Source organism: Ovis aries, chromosome 16, assembly GCF_016772045.2.
Source record: "Ovis aries strain OAR_USU_Benz2616 breed Rambouillet chromosome 16, ARS-UI_Ramb_v3.0, whole genome shotgun sequence".
NCBI lineage: Eukaryota > Metazoa > Chordata > Mammalia > Artiodactyla > Bovidae > Ovis > Ovis aries.
In genome coordinates this window covers 50,743,867-50,762,796 of record NC_056069.1, presented here as the reverse complement: position 1 = coordinate 50,762,796, position 18,930 = coordinate 50,743,867, and the positions used below count along the sequence as shown (strand labels likewise).

Below are 18,930 nucleotides of genomic sequence, written 5' to 3'. Positions count from 1 at the left end.
AAATAGTAAAGGCATATGACAATGATTCATTTCCATTTGAATACAATGATCTCACCATTCTTATAACAAAAAAATAAAACTAACAGGTTCAGTGATTAGAAGAAATTCTGTTTACTGGTAAATAAAATTAATGAATCAGAATTGACATGTATATGCATTCCTACTAGAATGAAATCTCACATTCATGACATTCAAGATAAAAAGAATTAGGAATTTTGAATACAAGAAAATATCTTCTCTTCGCATAAAGATATTACTACAGGTACATTTTTTATGATCTACCCTCTTAACATATATGATTTTAAATGTGAGGAACTATTTCTGTTAATTAAACTGTTGACATTTAAAACAATAGTTTTTTGTGTTTTTTTTTTTTTCTCTAAATTTAACTTGTGAAGTTCTGTTGCATGCCAGACCATGTGTTTGTATGGACTCCAAGCAATCACTGCCTCATTTACCCCCGCTTGTTTTTTATTGAGCGTTAGCTAGAAGGCAAGCTCCTTGAAGAGCAAACGGTAAACAGGTAACAGCAATATCAAATGAGGAGGTCTTCCTCAGAATTACATAAACTATACATAATCTCTTGGGAGTGGTAAAGAATCAAATGTGCAGCAGCTGGCTCAGACTCCAGTGTTGGGCAGACATAAATGTTCCTTCTTATTTACCAGCTACGTGGTCTCCATAACTAATTTAATCTTTCTCTGTTTTCTTCATTCTAAAGTGGAGATAGTAATATTAAATATCTCACATGACTGCAGTAACAAATAAAATACATTGGTACCACCTAACACACTGACTTAATGAGTGCTAAGGAAACCTTGTTACTATTAAGATTGTTGTTACAATTATTGTTGATCATTTTCTTTGATATTACTACTATTATTGATTTAATAATATTTATTAATAATAATAGTAGTAATTATTATTATTTAGGAGAAGGCAATGGCACCCCACTCCAGTACTCTTGCCTGGAACATCCCATGGATGGAGGAGCCTGGTGGGCTGCAGCCCACAGGGTCACTAAGAGTCGGGACACGACTGAGCGACTTCACTTTCACTTTTCACTTTCATGCATTGGAGAAGGAAATGGCAACCCACTCCAGTATTCTTGCCTGGAGAATCCCAGGGACGGGGGAGCATGGTGGGCTGCCGTCTATTGGGTCGCACAGAGGCGGACACGACTGAAGCGACTTAGCAGCAGCAGCAGCACAAATAATAATAGCAATATGCTACCATCTCCTGTTCTGATTTTTACAAAAATAACAGGTAGCAGTCAGTTCAAGTATTATTGACTGACTGTTTTAGTCATTATAGTTTTAGTCCACTAAGTCGTGGACTGTACCCACCAGGCTTCTCTATCCACGAGATTTCCCAGACAAGAGTACTGGAGTGGGTTGCCATTTCCTTCCACACAGTGTTGCTACTCCATGTAAAATGTGAAGAAACAAGTTCAGAGCACTTTGATGGCTTTTCTGAAAACACAAAGCTGGAAAAGGCAAGTTCTAGAATGAAATCCACTTGTTTATGTTTACTGCTCTTTCAACAACTGAATCATGTAATAAGAAGATTCTATAATGATCATTTTTCAGGATATGCGGATTACCACACTGGCCTAGTCTATCATTCCTGGACAGTCACTTAGAATATTTCAGAGTGAAATAAAACATACTACTTACTCTTCATCTACATTCTTATTTAAATCTCTCTCTTTCTCATATATATTTTAGAATATACTCTTCACTGACCCTCACCCCCTGTAATCCTGAAAAGCTTCATATTGATACCATATCACTGTACATTTATTATATACCAAGTATTGCATATGTTCTCCAATTCATAAGCATTTTAATTCTCATCTATGAAAAGCATGATGGCATTCACTAAATTTAAAAAATGTATTTTTAAAATTTCTGAGATTGCTATTTTATTACACAGCTATAAATATATGCTTATGGGCTGTGCACTCAAGTAGAAGGTGTGTCAGAAATCCACAAATTTTAATTAATCACTGCATGATTAAACCACTTGAATTATTTCTAAATACACATCCTATAAAATTATACAATAACAGAGGAGTGCTTTGAAAGTATATATTGTATTCTACTCTGTATTACAACTGCAATAACTGTTAAGCAAGATGACTAAGCCCTTAGTTATTTACTTATGTAAAAAGAATACATAATATATTATATATATAATGCCCTGTAAATTTTCTTTCTTATTACTGAATGCCACATTTTAATGAGAATGAAGCTTTAAAGTTCATTTTTAATTGTGTTTCATCTCCTTTTAACCTAAGAAAAAAATCTGATCATGTAAAATCACTTTGATAAGTTTCATGCCTGACTCATACTTTTTCAGATAATTAGCAGAGATCACTGTATGCTGGGTGAAACAGGGGCTGTGAAATCGTGATCTGTCATATCATTTTAGTTCTAATAAGCTTAGGGAGTCATTTTTGAGATATGCTACATATTTAGCTATTCAAGGGGTAATTTGTGTTTCAGAGCTAAAGACTGACTTCAACTTTTTAAATTGTCTAAATGATTCTGCATATTGCCCCTTCTAAAGTTGTCATAAGTCATACAGTTCATTTTCCAAAAATGTTGCTAAATATAATAAACTTTGTTTTTTTTTTTAGTTTATTTTTTAAATTTTAAAAACTTTAATTCTTACATGCATTCCCAAACATGAACCCCCATAGCTTCTTATGCTGTTTCCAATCTGAATCATAGGCAGATTTAAGAGAAGGCATTTTGCTTGCTTTTATAAACTTTGTATATATTCTTAACATGTCATTCAGTATAGGATGGGTGCAAGGCTTACTTTTAATCATTTTCTTTTATTTTTCCTTCTGTATCTGACAATATGACATGAAATCTATCAAACAGCAGAACAAAACAGAAAAGTTCCAAATACAAACACACATGTATGCGCGCGCACACACACACACACACACACACACACACACACACTTGGCATGGCTACGTAAACCAAACTACAATTTCTACAGTGTTAAGAAAATACGAATCTCTTTATTCAGTAATGGAATCTCTTTGTGTTCCTTAGATCAATAGTTCATTGAACCTGAAGGAAAACTTTCAAGCATTGGCACATACACAATCTGGTTTATGCAGTGTGCCAGAACTTGTTCAATGTGAGAAATGAGTCCAGCTGTTAAAAGAAAAATGAACTTATGATACAAACTCTTTGAGAACAAGGCATTTTCAAACATCAGAACTTCAGAATATCCCTGCCATTACATCAGTATTTGTGGACATCCATAGACACTTAATATTTTCGAATGAAGAGTTTTGTAAAAACCTAAGAGTACTAAAGAAGAGGACAACAGAGGTTGAGATGGTTGGATGGCATCACTGACGCGATGGACATGAGTTTGAGTAAGTTCTGGGAGTTGGTGATGGACGGGGAAGCCTGACATGCTGCAGTCCATGGGGTTACAAAGAGTCAGACAAGACTGAGTGACTGAACTGAGAAAGTACTATAAATAAAATTTACTTAATTTAAAGTTAAGCAAGTAATATTTGGTCTTTTTTACACTCCACTCTAAAAAGTAGACAGATATCAACATACAGTATAAAAGTTCCGTATATATGTGTCAGCATAGGGGATGATCCAGAGAGATGATATGGGGTGGGAGGTGGGAGGGGGATTCAGGAATGGGAGCTCGTATACACCCGTGGTGGATTCATGTCAATGTATGGCAAAACCAATACAGTATTGTAAAGTAAAATAAAGTAAAAATAAAATTTTAAAAAAAGTTCCTAATATGACACTTTGTACGTAAGAGTTTCTATTGAAAATTTTAAGTGAAGATGTGCAGACTTCACAAAACACGTATTATGCTAAAACCATAATAAAACCTTCCTAAACCATTTATTTACAGGTCTAACTTCACAGAAACATTCTATCTTCTGTTTAAAGTAGTTTAAAGTAGAATTAGTAATAATTTCTCCTCTAAAATTCTAACTTTTCTATACTTTTGAAAATGGTTGCTGGAATATTAATTTGGATGCAAAACATGGGTCACTGTGTATAGGCAACTAAAGAGTGAATTTCTCCTATAGTTCTACGGAGGGGTAACTTCCACCCCTCAGAAAAAATAATAATAAAAAAATTGATTACTGACTTATCAAACTAGATGTTAACTAGTGAATTCACAATTTCACTATCAACTAAAGCAAAAATATTCCAACCATACCAAATATCATCCAGTGAGATGATCTGTAAACATGATCTATAAAAATATAACTGAGAAACTCACTCTTTTTTCCCCCTACAGTTTTCAAACTGTAATGAATTTTTTATTATCTTTCTTTTAATTCCATGTAGGTTTATTCTGGCTGATAACATGATCTATTGTTCTCTGAGCCACGGTGAGATAGCCATTTCTTAAACAGACAGCACTTATTGGAAATTAAATCTCTACTAATGTATTATAATTATTACTTGAGTGTAATTTGCAGCTCCAGCAGGGAGTCACAGCCAATATGAAGGTAACGTTTCTTCCAGGGAGCTGTTAATATTTCTTCTATGCTGAAATCCCACATAATGGATCTTGCCTATGGCTGATTAATGATTTCAGAGCTGGAACAGTGATTTGTAGCTAAATCAGTCCTCACTGGAGGAGATTCAGGGTAATTTCAGTCAATACTGTTAAATAAGTGTAAACAGTAACTCAGTTAACACACATGTAATCTAGTAGGCAAGAAAAGGAGAAGCAATAAAAGAAGTAAATAATGGTGATCCTGCTGCCCGTGCATTTCATTTACACTTAGAACAGATACGGGCAAGTAACACACTGCAGTGTCATCAAGCCCATGAAATTGCTTCACTGCAACACATTTTTCTGCATTGAAAAAGCAATTTCCCAAACAAGTAAAAGCAAATTGAGCTAAGTGCCTAAAATAAATCAGGATCCTTTCCTCCATTCTTTAGTTGATATCACCTTCCTCACTGAAAAAGAAATTGGATAGATAACTTGGAATGAAACTTGTGCAAGATAGATTTAAAGTAAGGAAAAAGGTTTCATTTAGGAAAATGCCATGAGAGCATGCAGTATTCTAACATGATGCATGGTACCCAAGCTCTAAGGATTCCATCTTTACCCCAAATGCTGCAGGACAATCCAGCTACAGTCACTGGACAGTCTGACATCCCTTTGCCCTACAGCCTACATGAGGATTGGATAAAATCACAACTCTCTAGTTGCTCAATTTAATCCTTCTCTGTTAACATAAAGCCAACATCAGTAAAAAGGGAATGATATAACTGCTGTTAACGACAACATTAAGGACCTTAATGTGTATCTTCCGTTGTTTATTTCACTAATAATCTTGCTTCCCACTGTTCGTGTTCTAAATGGAACATTTGCAAACATTCTGATAGAGGTTGTTTGCCTCAGGTCCCTGACTTTTGACTAGCGAAATTATTTAAGAAGAACTTAATGTAAATAATGCTCAGGGAAAGGAGAAATTCTAGTGAGTTAAAGCTGAGAGTCCAGCAAGTTTCTGCTGAACAGCACAGGGAACTCTGCTCAATGTTACATAGCAGACTGGCTGGAAGGGGAGTTTTGAGGAGAATGGGTACATGCATATGTAAAGCTGAATTCCTTTGCTGTCCACCAGAAACTACAATAACATTGTTTCTTGGCTACACTCAGACACAGAATAAAAAGTTAAAAAAAAAAAGTTTAAAAAGTAGCTGAAGTTCTAGATATACACTTATTTGAGCAATGCTATTACAGTGTTCATGTGAGTGAGAAATGCTGATATCTCTACTTAGCTGCATATTCCCAGGTAAAACATAATATCAGTATGTAGACCACAACTTTATTCAGTTTTGAAGAGCCTGGATGAATCCAGACTTACTAAATATCTAGAAGAAACATTTGCATGGGTAACATGACATTTTCTTTTGGTACTGCTAGTGAAGGAATGTACAGAAAAGGGCTAAAATAATTGGCATTAGGTTTCTAGGAGTTGTGTCTGAGCCTGCATTTAGACTTCTACATACACTACACAGCTCATACACACAGTTCTGTGTCTAAGTACACATATCCCTTCAATCAGAATCAATACCAAATTACATCTTCATCTTTAGTCAAATCAATATCAGTGTTTCTCAGTTAATAATACTAAACAAGATATATGAGTTTTTTTTTTTTTTCTGATGGGATCAAAAAGTCAAGTGCAGAATGAATTTTGCAAAGGGGTAAGTTTCTTCCTTTGATAATAAAAGTAGGCTTTTTGTGAACCCTTTAAAATATATTTTATCTAGTTATTTGAAGTCAGCATCTTGGCTTCATATTCTATTGGTTATTTTAAATGAACCCTTAATAAATAAAATTCATATAAGAATAATTCACCCATTTAAAATGTACAGTTATTTGGATTTAATTCAGTTTGTGAAATCTTCACCATAGTACCATTATACAACATTTTCATTCCCCAAAATGAAACCCTCTACTGATTAACAATCACTCCCTAGTCCTACACCCTATCCTCAGTTATGTGTTGTTTAGTCGGTACATCCTGTCTGACTCTTGGCGATCCTATGGACTATAGCCCACCAGAGTTATGTCATGGGATTTTCCAAGAAAGAATACTGAAGTAGGTTGCCATTTCTTTCTCCAGGGGATCTTTCCAGCCCAGGGATCAAACCCCCCTATCCAGCATTGCCAGTTGTATTTTTACCACTGAGCCACTAAGAAAGCCCACTCTCAGTTTCTAGGAAACTAGACTTTATTCTGGTTCTATATATTTGCCAATTCTTCATAAGTCATAATATAATTGAACAATATATGGCCATTTAGCATATTTTCAAGGTTCACCTTTGTGTTGTTTTTCAATCACTGTCATGCCCAACTCTTTGTGACCCCATGGATTGCAGCACACCAGGCTTCCCGGTCCTTCACTATCTCCTGGAGCTTGCTCAGACTCATGACCATCGAGTCTGAGATGTTATCGAGCCATCTCATCACCTGTTGCCCCCTTCTCCTTTTGCCTTCAACCTTTCCAGCCTCATGGTCTTTTTCAATGAGTTGGTTCTTCACATCATGTGGCTAAAATATTGGAGCTTCAGCATCAGTCCTCCCAATGAATACTCAGGTTTGATTTCATTTAGGATTGACTGGTTTGATCTCCTTACTGCCCAAGGGACTCTCAAGAGTCTTTGCCAGCACCACAATTCAAAGGCCACAATTCATTGCCATTCAGCCTTCTTTATAATTGAACTCTCACATTCAGACATGACAACTGGAAAAACCATAGCTTTGGCTATATGAACCTTTGTCAGCAAAGTAATATCTTTGCTTTTCAATATGCTAACTATGTTTGTCATAGCTTTCCTTCCAAAGAGCATGTGTCTCTTAATTTCATCCCAACAGTCACCATCCACAGTGATTTTGCAGCCCAGGAAAATAAGATCTGTCATGGTTTCCACTGTTTTCCCCATTCATTTGCCATAAAGTGAAAGGATTGGGTACATTCCAGGTTCCTATGAAATATTATTCTTTACAGCATCAGACTTTACTTTCCTTACCAGACACATCCACAACTAGGTGTCATTCCCACTTAGGCCCAGCCAATTCATTCTTTCTGGAGCAATGAGCACTTGCCCTTCACTCTTCCCTAGTAGCATATTAGACACCTTCCAACCTGGGAGGCTCATCTTCCAGTGTCATAATTTTTTACCTTTTAATACTGTTCATGGTGTTCTTGCAGCAAGAATACTAGAATAGTTTGCCATTCCCTCCTCCAGTGGACGGCATTTTGTCAGAATTCTCCACTACGACTTGTGCATTTTATATGATCCTGCATGGCATGACTCAGAGTTTCATTGAGTTATGCAAGCCCGTTTGCCATGACAAGGCAATGATCCATGCAGGGGATAAAATATCTGGCCATTTAGTGTATTTCAAGGTTCACCCTTATAGTATGCATTAATATTTCATTACAGTGTAGAAAAATATAACATTGTGTGAATACAACACATTTTTTGTTCCATTCCTCAGTTCGTGAACATCTGGGTTGTTGCCACTCTTCTAAGATAAGGGATAGTGTTGTTATGAACAGAAAATTAAGATTATGGCAGCTGGTCCCATCACTTCATGGCAAATGGGTAAACAATGGGAACAGTGACAGACTTTATTTTGGGGGGTTCCAAAATCACTGCAGATGGTGACTGCAGCCATGAAATTAAAAGACGTTTGCTCCTTGGAAGAAAAGCTATGACCAACCTAGACAGCATATTAAAAAGCAGAGACATTACTTTGCCAGCAAATGTCCATCTAGTCAAAGCTATGGTTTTTCCAGTAGTCATGTATGGATGGGACAGTTGGACTATAAAGATAGCTGAGCACCCAAGAAGAGATGCTTTTGAACTGTCATGTTGGAAAAGACTCTTGAGAGTCCCTTGGACTTCAAGGAAATCCAACCAGTCAATCCAAATGAAATCAGTCCTGAATATTCATTAGAAGGACTGATGCTGAAGCTGAAACTCCAATACTTTGACCACCTGATGCAAAGAACTGACTCGTTGGAAAAGACCCTGATGCTGGGAAAGATTGAAGGCGGGAGGAGAAGGGGATGACAGAGATGAGATGGTTGGATGGCATCACTGACTTGATGGACATGAGTTTGAATAAACTCTGGGAGTTGGTGATGGACAGGGAAGCCTGATGTGCTACAGTCCATGGGGTCACAGAGAGTTGGACATGACTGAGCAACTGAGCTGAACTAAACTGAACAACTGTTAACTAGTTTGTGTGTGGACATATGTTTTCATTTGTCTTAAGTATATACAAGGAGTAGAATTGCTGGGTCACGTGAAAACACTAATATTGTGAGGAACTATGAAACTGTTTTGAAAGCAACTGCACAATTTGTATTCCCATCATCAGTCCACAAGTGTTTCAGGGTTTTCAAACCATTACAACGCTTGTTATTATAGCTATCCTAGTGGGTGGGAAGTGTTGTGTTACTTCATTATGGCTTTGATTTGAATTTCCTTAATGACTGTTGATATTGAACATTTTTCAAGTGTTTATTGGGCATTTGCATATTCTTTGGATTCCATGCCATTTTTAATTTGAGTTGTCTCTTTATTATTGAGTCATAGAAATTAGTCTTATATTCTGCATATAATTCTCATATATTTGTCTTGAAGATATTTTTCCCTTACTGTGAGTTATCTTTCACTTCATTGATAGTGTCCTTTAATGTACAAGTATTTTAAGCTCTCATGTCATTCAATTCATTTAATTTTCTTTCTGTTGTTTCTTCTTTTGGTATTATGTCTAGGAAGTCTTTACCTAACCCAAGGTAATGGTTTATTTGTATGTTTTCTTCTAAGAGTTTTATCACACATAATTCTTAGATTTTCATCTATGATTCACTTTGAGTTGATTTTTGTGTGTTTTGGGGAAAGGCCCAACTTTGTGTATTCTATAAGGACATTCAGTTACCCTAGCATCATTTGTTGACAAGCCTAGTTATTTAGTTTTTCATATTGAATAAGACACTTATCTATTCTAAACCTAGTCTCTTCATTAGTAGGATGGGGTGACTGATAAAAGTTTGTAATTCACTAAGGTAGCTTTAGGATTGAATTCAGTAATATATATGAAATTTCTAATATAATATTTAATGCACAGTATAATACCTGCATTTTGGCTTGTAATAGGGCTTCATAGCATACCTTTACCTATTTTTCCCCCTGAGTTAGGTCTCCTGAATATCACCTGGCACTTGGGAAAGAATTCTATTCTTAAAATATTCTTTTTTTTTTTTTTCTTATGCTTGAGTAAAGGATAAAAGAGAAGTAAGAAAGAAAGTTCTTCCCTGTAGCTCAAACGGTAAAGAATCTTCCTGCAACACAGGAGAGCCAGGTTCAATCCCTGGGTCAGGAAGAGCCTCTGGAGAAGGGTATGGCAATCTACTCCACTATTCTTGCCTGGAGAAACCCATGGACAGAGAAGCTTGGCGGGCTACAATCTGTGGGACTGCAAAGAGTCAGACATTACTGAGCGACTGACACTACTACTACCACCACTAAGAAAGGAGGAAAGTTGTCAACACACGACTCTCTCTCAGCCTCTCCTTGAGAACTGTCTCATATGACAAACCACCCTGAGAAATTGGGAATGTTTGAAAACATGCTATTCTTTAATGGAATTATACTGTTTTCATGTTCATACAGTTCCAGTACCCTAACATTTGTTAGCATCATTTGCTTGTTGATTGAATGCTACTAATACAAGTGTCCTCTACTGTGGAATAATGAGAAAGATACTTGATCTTTATCCTCATTGCTAGCAAAGGCTCCTAAAACGTTTGAAATTTCCTGAGTGATAAGGGTGAAAGGAGCATCTTTTGTTTTAATGAAGCAATTTTTATGGCCCCTCAATAGCTTCAGGATGAGGACAGGGTTCAGAGTTCTTAAGGTGTTTGTGCTAGAGGAGCGGTACACCTGGAGGGCATGGAAAGTCTACACCATCTCACTGTATGATGCTCTATTCATCTTTTGCATTTGGCTGTTCCTCTGTTGTATGTTTCTAAATAAATTGGAAACAGTAATAAATCATTTTCCTGAGTTGTATGAGATATTTTTGCAAATTATCAAATTTGAGGGTGGGCTCCTATAAATCACGGAATCCCTGATTTATAGCTGTTCAATCAGAAGTATGTGGAGTTAATCAAAGGTAAAAGTAACCTTTGCAAGTTGCCAGCTATGTGACCTTGAGACAATTTTGTTTGTTGCATGAGGTTAACAATTACTCTCAGTAATTTCCTGAAAATTAAATGAGATAGTATACATGGAAGAGCTGGCAAGATATGAAGCACTAGACAAATGTTATTTAAGTTAACTTCAACTTGAGAAAGAAAAGACAATTCAGAACCACATTTTTAGAAATATGAAAATAATGATTATTTAATAGATTTAAAATAGTCTAATAAGCTCTATGGGTATAATTATATAACAGAATATAAGCCATATTATTGCTTGCATATTTAAATTATTGACACAGATTTTCAAATAAAAAATAATGGTGAATTACTTGAACCTGGAACTCTTTTTCTCTTTACTATGACTTCATATTGCACAGATTTTTGGATCCATTGACTATTAGTGAACCCAACCATAATGGAATATTTCTATGATATTCTTTTCTCAATAACCAATAGTACCATCTGCCAACATGAGTATTTTTCTCATCACTGAAAACCAGATGAGTGTGTAATTATCCCACTGAAATGGAATTTCTCAAGAAAAGGAAATGGAAGAAACATTTTCTTGTTGCACTGAATGAGAAAAGAGTGCTAAATATGTTGAGATGTTTTATAACTTTATATAAAGCCATAACACATCAACATAAATAAACATCATCAATGGAGGCATAGCACTCTGTATTATTAATTACAGAAATCTCATATTTTAAGTCTCTTGACACTCAGGTTAAAACTAAATGATGACTGAGAATCTCACCTAGCATTAATTACCAAGAAGGTGCTTTGAATGATAATAAAACTGTCAATTAACATTTATTTACTTTTGAAACAGGTGTTAAGTGATTGATTTCAAAGTGTGATAAGAAAATTTGCTTTGTAGCTAGAGCTGTGAAAAATATTCAGTCTAAATGAAAAGAAGCCAAAAAAGAGCAAGTTTTCTAGATGTAAGTAAATAATAACACCCTAAATAATTATATTAGCACCATGGATAATCTCTAATATTCCAGTATGTATCAGTAATACATATTTTTCTTTCAGCATATTCAGCAATAGTCCAAAAGAATTTGAAAAATGTCCTGATTTCAGACTTTCAGAACTACAGAGACAAGGAATATAAGGTAGCAAGAGAATAAGGATAAGGGATGGATAAGGAATATCTAGAAGGTGGATAAGGAATGGTGTGAGGGGATATGATGCGTTTAGGTGGTATCTACGTGGCCATCAAAATATCTTTGGTCCTCAGCTACCAGTAGAAATGTTTGTGCCATACCCCAATTAATGTACTAAGAAAATTCTTGTTCTTAGAATCCTTACAAACATGGCATATGTGAAACAGGTGCATAGTATTGCGAGCACATCTTTGAGGTACTTTTCTAACATTACAATGAAATGGTTACAAAGCCAATATAAAATGATTAAAATTGGAAAATAATTTCCTGACATTAAGGAGAAACACATAAGAGAAATGTACCCACATTTTGGCTTCAAAAGTGTTTATTCTTATGAATTGCAAGAGTTAACAAACAAATAAAGATTGGGAAAATACACAAGGTTCTAACTGGACAAGGATGTGTCAATAATTCTACTTAGATTCCAAATGTTCAGTTTTATTCAAACAATATTTAATAACAATTAAACAAACTCTGCATAGATTACCTGTATAGCTAAGTTGAAAGGGATAAGGTTTAGGGATATGAATCAGGGTAGAAACACAACATATGCTTGATTCTTAAAATCACACAAACTATGGGCAAAGTCATGGTTACAAATAAGTATAATAAAATTAATTTTATTAAATTCTCTTATATATTGAGCTTAGTTGCTCAGTGGTGTCCGACTCTTTTTGACCCCATGGACTGTAGACTGCCAGGCTCCTCTGTTCATGGGGATTCTCCAGACAAGAACACTGGAGTGGGTTGCCATGCCTTCCTCTAAGGGATTGTCCCAATCCAGCGATCAGACCCAGGTTTCCTGCATTATAGGCAGATTCTTTACCATCTGAGCCACCATGGAAGCCCAAGAATACTGGAGAGGGTAACTTCTCCTTTCTCCAGTGGATCTTCCTTTTCCTAGAATCGAACCAGAGCCTCCTGTATTGCAATTGGATTCTTTATCATCTGAGCCACCAGGGAAGCCCAAATTCTCTTATGTGATGATTAATTTTATATGTCAACTTCACTTGCTGATGAGATACCCAGATATCTGGTTAAACATTATTTCTGGATGTGTCTGTGAGAGTGTTTCCAGAAGAGATTAGCATTGGAGTGGGTAGGCTAAGTAAACAGATGGACTCTCCATGATATGGCATCATTGGAATCATATAGAATGATATGGGCATTATTAAATCACTGAAGGCTTGAACAGAATACAAAACAGAGGAAGGAAGAACTCACACTTTCTATCTGATGCTGGACAGCCTCACTGATGCAATGAACATGAACCTGGGCAATCTCTGGGAGATGGTGAGGGATGGATAGGCCTGGGGTGCTGCAGTCCATGGAGTCGTAACGAGTTGGACATGACTGGGAGACTGAACAGCAAGAGCAATCTAATAGCTAGGGTTTCCCAGGTGGTGCTAATGGTAAAGAACCCACCTGCCAATGCAGGAGACCTATGAGACACAGGTTCGATCCCTGGGTCAAGGATATCTCCTGTAGAAGGGAATGGCAACCCACTACAGTATTCTTGCCTGGAGAATCCCATAGACAGAGGAGTCTGGTGGGCTACAGTCCATGGGGTCTCAAAGAGTAGGACAGGGCTGAAGCAACTTAGTGCACACTGAGATCTTGAGTTGCGACATCTGTCTCCTGCTTTCTCATAGAAACTTGCACCTTTGGATCTTAGCCCTTCGGACTCAGACTGGAACTATGCCCACCAGCCTTTGCAGGCCTCCTGTTTACAAGTGGGAGATGGTGGGCCTTATCAGCCTCCATAGTCATGTGAGTCAATTCCCCAAATCTCTCCTTCTCCCTGACTTGTAGATACATAGACAGACAGGAAAGAGAAAACTGTATAGTCAGAAATGGATATATGTAGAGACTTGTAGTGCACTCCAGTATTCTTGCCTAGGGAGTTCCATGGACAGAGGAGGAACCTGGTGAGCTATGGTCCACGGGGTCACAAAGAGTTGGACACAAGTGAGCAAAATTAACACACACACACAGACTTGTAGGTCTATTTCTCTGGAAAACTACAACCATACATATTTTCTTACCAAGCGTCAGGTATTACTATTTCCCGACCCAGGAATTAAACCAGGGTCACCTGCATTGCGGGGAGATTCTTTACCAACTGAACTATCAGGGAAGCCCTACTATAACAAATACATACCCAAAAATGTGGAAGTAGTTTTGGACCTGAGTATTGGGTATAGATTGGAAAAGTTTTGAGGTATATGCTAGAAAAAGCCAAAGTTGCCACAAAGCAGTTCTAAAAGTTAATCTGATAGGCACTCAGAAAGTAAAGAGGAGAACTTTTATCTTAATATATACAAATATTAATATATATACATAATACGTATATGAATTTCTATGCATATATATGCATCCATATGCATATGGTGTGATGTGCTTAGTTGTTCAGTCATATCTGACTCTTTGCAACCCCACTGACTACAGCCTGCCAGTCTCCTCTGTCCATGAAGTTCTCCAGATCAGAAATCTGGAGTGGGTTTCCATGCCCTCCTCCAGGGGATCTTCCCAACCCTGGGACTGGACCTAGATCCCATGCATTGCAGGAGAATTCTTTGCCATCTGAGCCATCAGGGTAGCCCTTATATGCATATAAATTATACAAAATGACACGTGTTTTACCTAAGAGGATGTCATACAAAATAAAGAAAGAAAGTGAAATCACTCAGTCGTGTCCGACTCTGCACCACCATGGACTGTAGCCTACCATGCTCCTGCATCCATGGGATTCTCCAGGCAAGAATACTGGAGTAGGTTGCCATTTCCTTCTCTAACATAAAGAACAAGCTTTACATTATATCATTTATCAATCAAAATGTATTTGTTGATGTAATGTAGTACATGCAAGCGTGCTAAGTTGCTTCAGTCACTCTCAATTCTGCAATCCTATGGACTGTAACCCACCAATCTTCTCTGTCCTTGGGATTCTCCAGCCAATAATGCTAGAGTGGGTTGCCATGCCCTCCTCCAGGGAATATTGCCAACCCAGGGATCGAAACCTTGTATCCTGCAACTCCTTCATTGCAGGCAGATTCTTTACCACTGAGCCATCAGGGAAGCTAGTTATTACATATATATGTATATGTTCACAAATTTTGTATATGTGCTTTGTTACAAAATACAATTTTAGACTATTAATTTGATGGTAGCATAGTAGTCTGCTGTTTCATGTGTTACTTGTCTATCTCACCATTTTTTTTCAGGTTTGATATATTTATTCAGAGGGTGTTTCAACTACAAAATAAAGCATTTTTAGCATTATGAAATCCAAAGTTTTAAAATCTTATTTCCTTGCAATTCTGTTTATTACAATTTTATAATCCTGAAGAGATTCTCTTATCTGCAGTTTTTCATGCATTCAGGTATTTTGCATGATGTCTGATGTGATCAGCAATAAAGATTGCAATAAAGTAGTAGCTATGATCATAACCCTCTGGTAATCTGAAAACAACAGGGATTTTCTTTTCTGTACAGGAAGCTATGACGTTATCAGGAAGTAACTGTCCATCTGAAAGGAACTCGTCATCTTTCCCTTGATCAATTAGTATATCCAGCTGAGAACCTGGATAGGACTTCACAAGATAGGTAGCATCATAAGCCTCCCATTTACTTTGATCTGTTCCAAAAATATCCGGTAAAGGCTTTTTTGCCCCAACAGAGCACTGGGTTGCAAAGTGGAACAAATGCTGACACATATTTGTATTTTCTAGGATTCTTCAAAGCACACATCAGAGCTCCATGGCCTCCCATAGAGTGGCCAAACACAGACATCCTTTGGGGGTCCACTGGAAAATTGTCATTTATGAGTTGGGGAAGCTCCTTTGATACATAAGCATACATTCTATAGTTAGTTTTCCAAAGATCTTCAGCAGCATTGACATAAAACCCAGCACCAGTGCCAACGTCCCAGTTGTCCTCTTCTCCTTTGATACTGCAGCCACGAGGGCTGTTATCTGGAGCAATGACAACAAGGCCATATTTTGAAGTAGCTTGATGATAACCAGATTTTGATATAAAATTTTGTTCTATGCAAGTTAAACCAGACAGCCAATATAGCACAAGGCATTTTCCAGTTTCTGCCTTTGGTGGTAAATAGACAGCAAATTTCATTTTGCACTTCAGTTCAACACTGTGATGTTCAAAAACTTTCTGCCGTCCTCCAAAGCACTTGCTGCTGGAAACCTGTTTCAATGCCATTCTTCTGTCCAATTACTACTTGCTTTTTGGTCTGTACCAAAGGGTAGATGATCCTCCGGTAGTGGCGGGAAGAGCAGCTGCCTATCTCACTGTTTTAAAATGTTTAGTTATTTCACCAGTATGAAATTAGGATAAATTGCAAAATTAGAATAATTTTGGACAAATAAGATTATTAAAACTTTCACATGAAGTGACAAATTGCTTTAGATAATGTTGCATCTTTTTTGTCTCCATCAATAATTTTCTCCTTAGAAAATTCTTCAACATTCCAAAACCTAATAAGAATTAGATACAGTTGATTATGTTATTTATATGGCCTCATTTCTATATTAGATTTTAATTACTTTGAAGTTAATTTGATATGTTAACAGAGTGAGACTATTAGACTATTTCTCCAATTAATTCAAAATGATTAATTGCTCAACACAGTTATAACATATTCTATTTCTTTAGCTGGCACATTTATTAAGCAATGATTTACCCTGTACTCTAGAATTTGTTCATTATATTTTTTTTTCACAAGAACATTTCTATTTCAGCACTTGTTCATTTAGATTACTGAAGAATTCTAATACATTTTCAAATATACGTCTTTGGAAATTATTTTATGTTTGTAGTTATCTTATACCTGATATACCCTGACTCAATGCTCCTATTATTAATATCTTTCATTAAAATTATTATAATAAATTTTTAAATTATTTATAACACAGAATTCTTATTCTTTGTTTTCTTCTTGAAAACTTTTGTTTATTTATTTAAATAAACAATGGCAATAATTTTTATTAACAATTTTACTGTTAATAAATCACTTGGAACTTAGAGATCAAATCTACAATGATTGAAATCTGGATAAGATACTTTAGACAAATCTAAAAATTTAGTATCAATATACTTAATTTTTTAATTGATTTCAGGAAGACTTTTTTTCCTATATATTCTTTATATTTTTTGATAAAGATTTTACCCCTTATTTTCTCAGTGAGAATATTATTAATTTGATTTATTCATTAATCATTTTAATTGGCCATTTTAATAACATTGATTCTTCCAAACCATGAACACAGTATATATGTCCATTTGTTTGTGTCCTCTTCAATTTCACTCACCATGTCTTATAGTTTTCTAAATATAGGCCTTTTACCTCTCTGTTTAGATTTATTCTTCGGTATTTTTTAAATTTTCAGTACAATTGTAAAAGAGATTGCTTTCTTAATTTATCTTTCCGATAGTTAGTTGTTAGTACATAGAAACATTGTACCCTTTGACTTTACTGAATTCATTCATAAATTCTATTGCGATTTCAGTGATTTCCCTAGAACTTTCTATAAACAGCATCGCCATCTACAAATAGTGACAATTTTACTTCTTCCGTCCCAATTTTCATTTATTTACTTGTTTTTATTTTTTATTTTCTCTTGTAGCTGAATTCTACTATAATATCATTATTGTCTGAAAATATGCTTAATTTCAATTTTATCAAATTTATGGGTATTTCTTTTGTGTTCTTGCATGTGTTCTCCCATGGATAATGTTCCATGTACTTAAAAACTGCATTCTGCTGATTTTGGTTGGAATGGATACACACACACACACGCAGTATACCTAGTCTAGTCTAATGTGTCCTTTAAGGCCAATATTTTCATACTGATTTTTTATATGGATTATCTATATGAATGGGTTTCCTTTGTAGCTCAGTTTGAAAAGCATCTGCCTGCAATGCAGGAGACCTGGGTTCAATTCCTGGGTCAGGAAGATCCCCTGGAGAAGGAAAAGGCAAACCACTCCAGTATTCTTGCCTGGAAAATCTCCTGGACAGAGGAGCCTGGTGAGCTACAGTTCATGGGGTTGCAACAGTCCATGGGGTCACAAGAGCCAGACACGACTTAGTTACTAAACCACCACATGGATGATCCATTCCTTGATATAAGTGATATGGTGAAGCCTCCTTCTATTGTTGTGTCACTGTCAATTTCTCCATTTACATGTGTTAATGACCACTTTCTGTATTTAGGTGCTCCTATGTTGAGTGTATATATATTACATGTATCTTCTAGTTGGATCAATCAGTTTATTACTATATAATATTCCTTGTCTCTTGTTAGAGCTTTGTTTTAAAATCTACTTTGTCTGATATAAGTATTGCTACTCCCACATTTTTTCCTTTTTCCATTTGTATTAAATATATTTTTTCCATCACTTCACTTTAGTGTGTGTGTCTTTAGATCTGAAGTTCATCTCTTATAGGGAGCAAATATATGGGTCTTGTTTTTAACCATTCAGTCACTATATTTTTTGATTGGGGCATTGAGACTGTTTTAATTTAAAGTAATTATTGCTAATATTGTTACTTATTAATCACTTTCTGGTTATTCTTATTTTTATTTTTTCCCTTCTTTTCCTCACTTTTTTGTGATTTGATGACTATCTGTAGAGTATATTTGAATCACTTTTTCATATGTGTATATGTATGTATTTTATAGGTTTTTACTTTGTGTTACTATGTTGTTCACAAAAACATACACATGTTCACATATATTTATATGTACAGCATAGTTACAAAAATATATATGCTAAAATATAATAATATATATGTTACAAAAATATATATCTTTGTGTCCAATGCTGTAAAGAGCAATACTGCATAGGAAGCTGGAATGTCAGGTCCATGAATCAAGGCAACTTGGAAGTAGTCAAACAGGAGATGGCAAGAATGAACATCGACATTCTAGGAATCAGTGAACTAAAATGGACTGGAATGGGTGAATTTAACTCAGATGACCGTTATATCT

The 18,930-nt window shown here is 35.9% G+C and overlaps 1 protein-coding gene and 1 pseudogene across 3 annotated transcripts in view; both read right to left on the bottom strand.

Annotated features, from left to right (window-relative positions):
- The window catches only part of CDH12 (cadherin 12), a 1,192,649-nt gene that overhangs the window by 959,647 nt on the left and 214,072 nt on the right, over positions 1-18,930 (bottom strand). The window lies entirely within an intron of this gene.
- LOC105602606 (S-formylglutathione hydrolase-like) lies at positions 15,134-16,213 on the bottom strand (annotated as a pseudogene).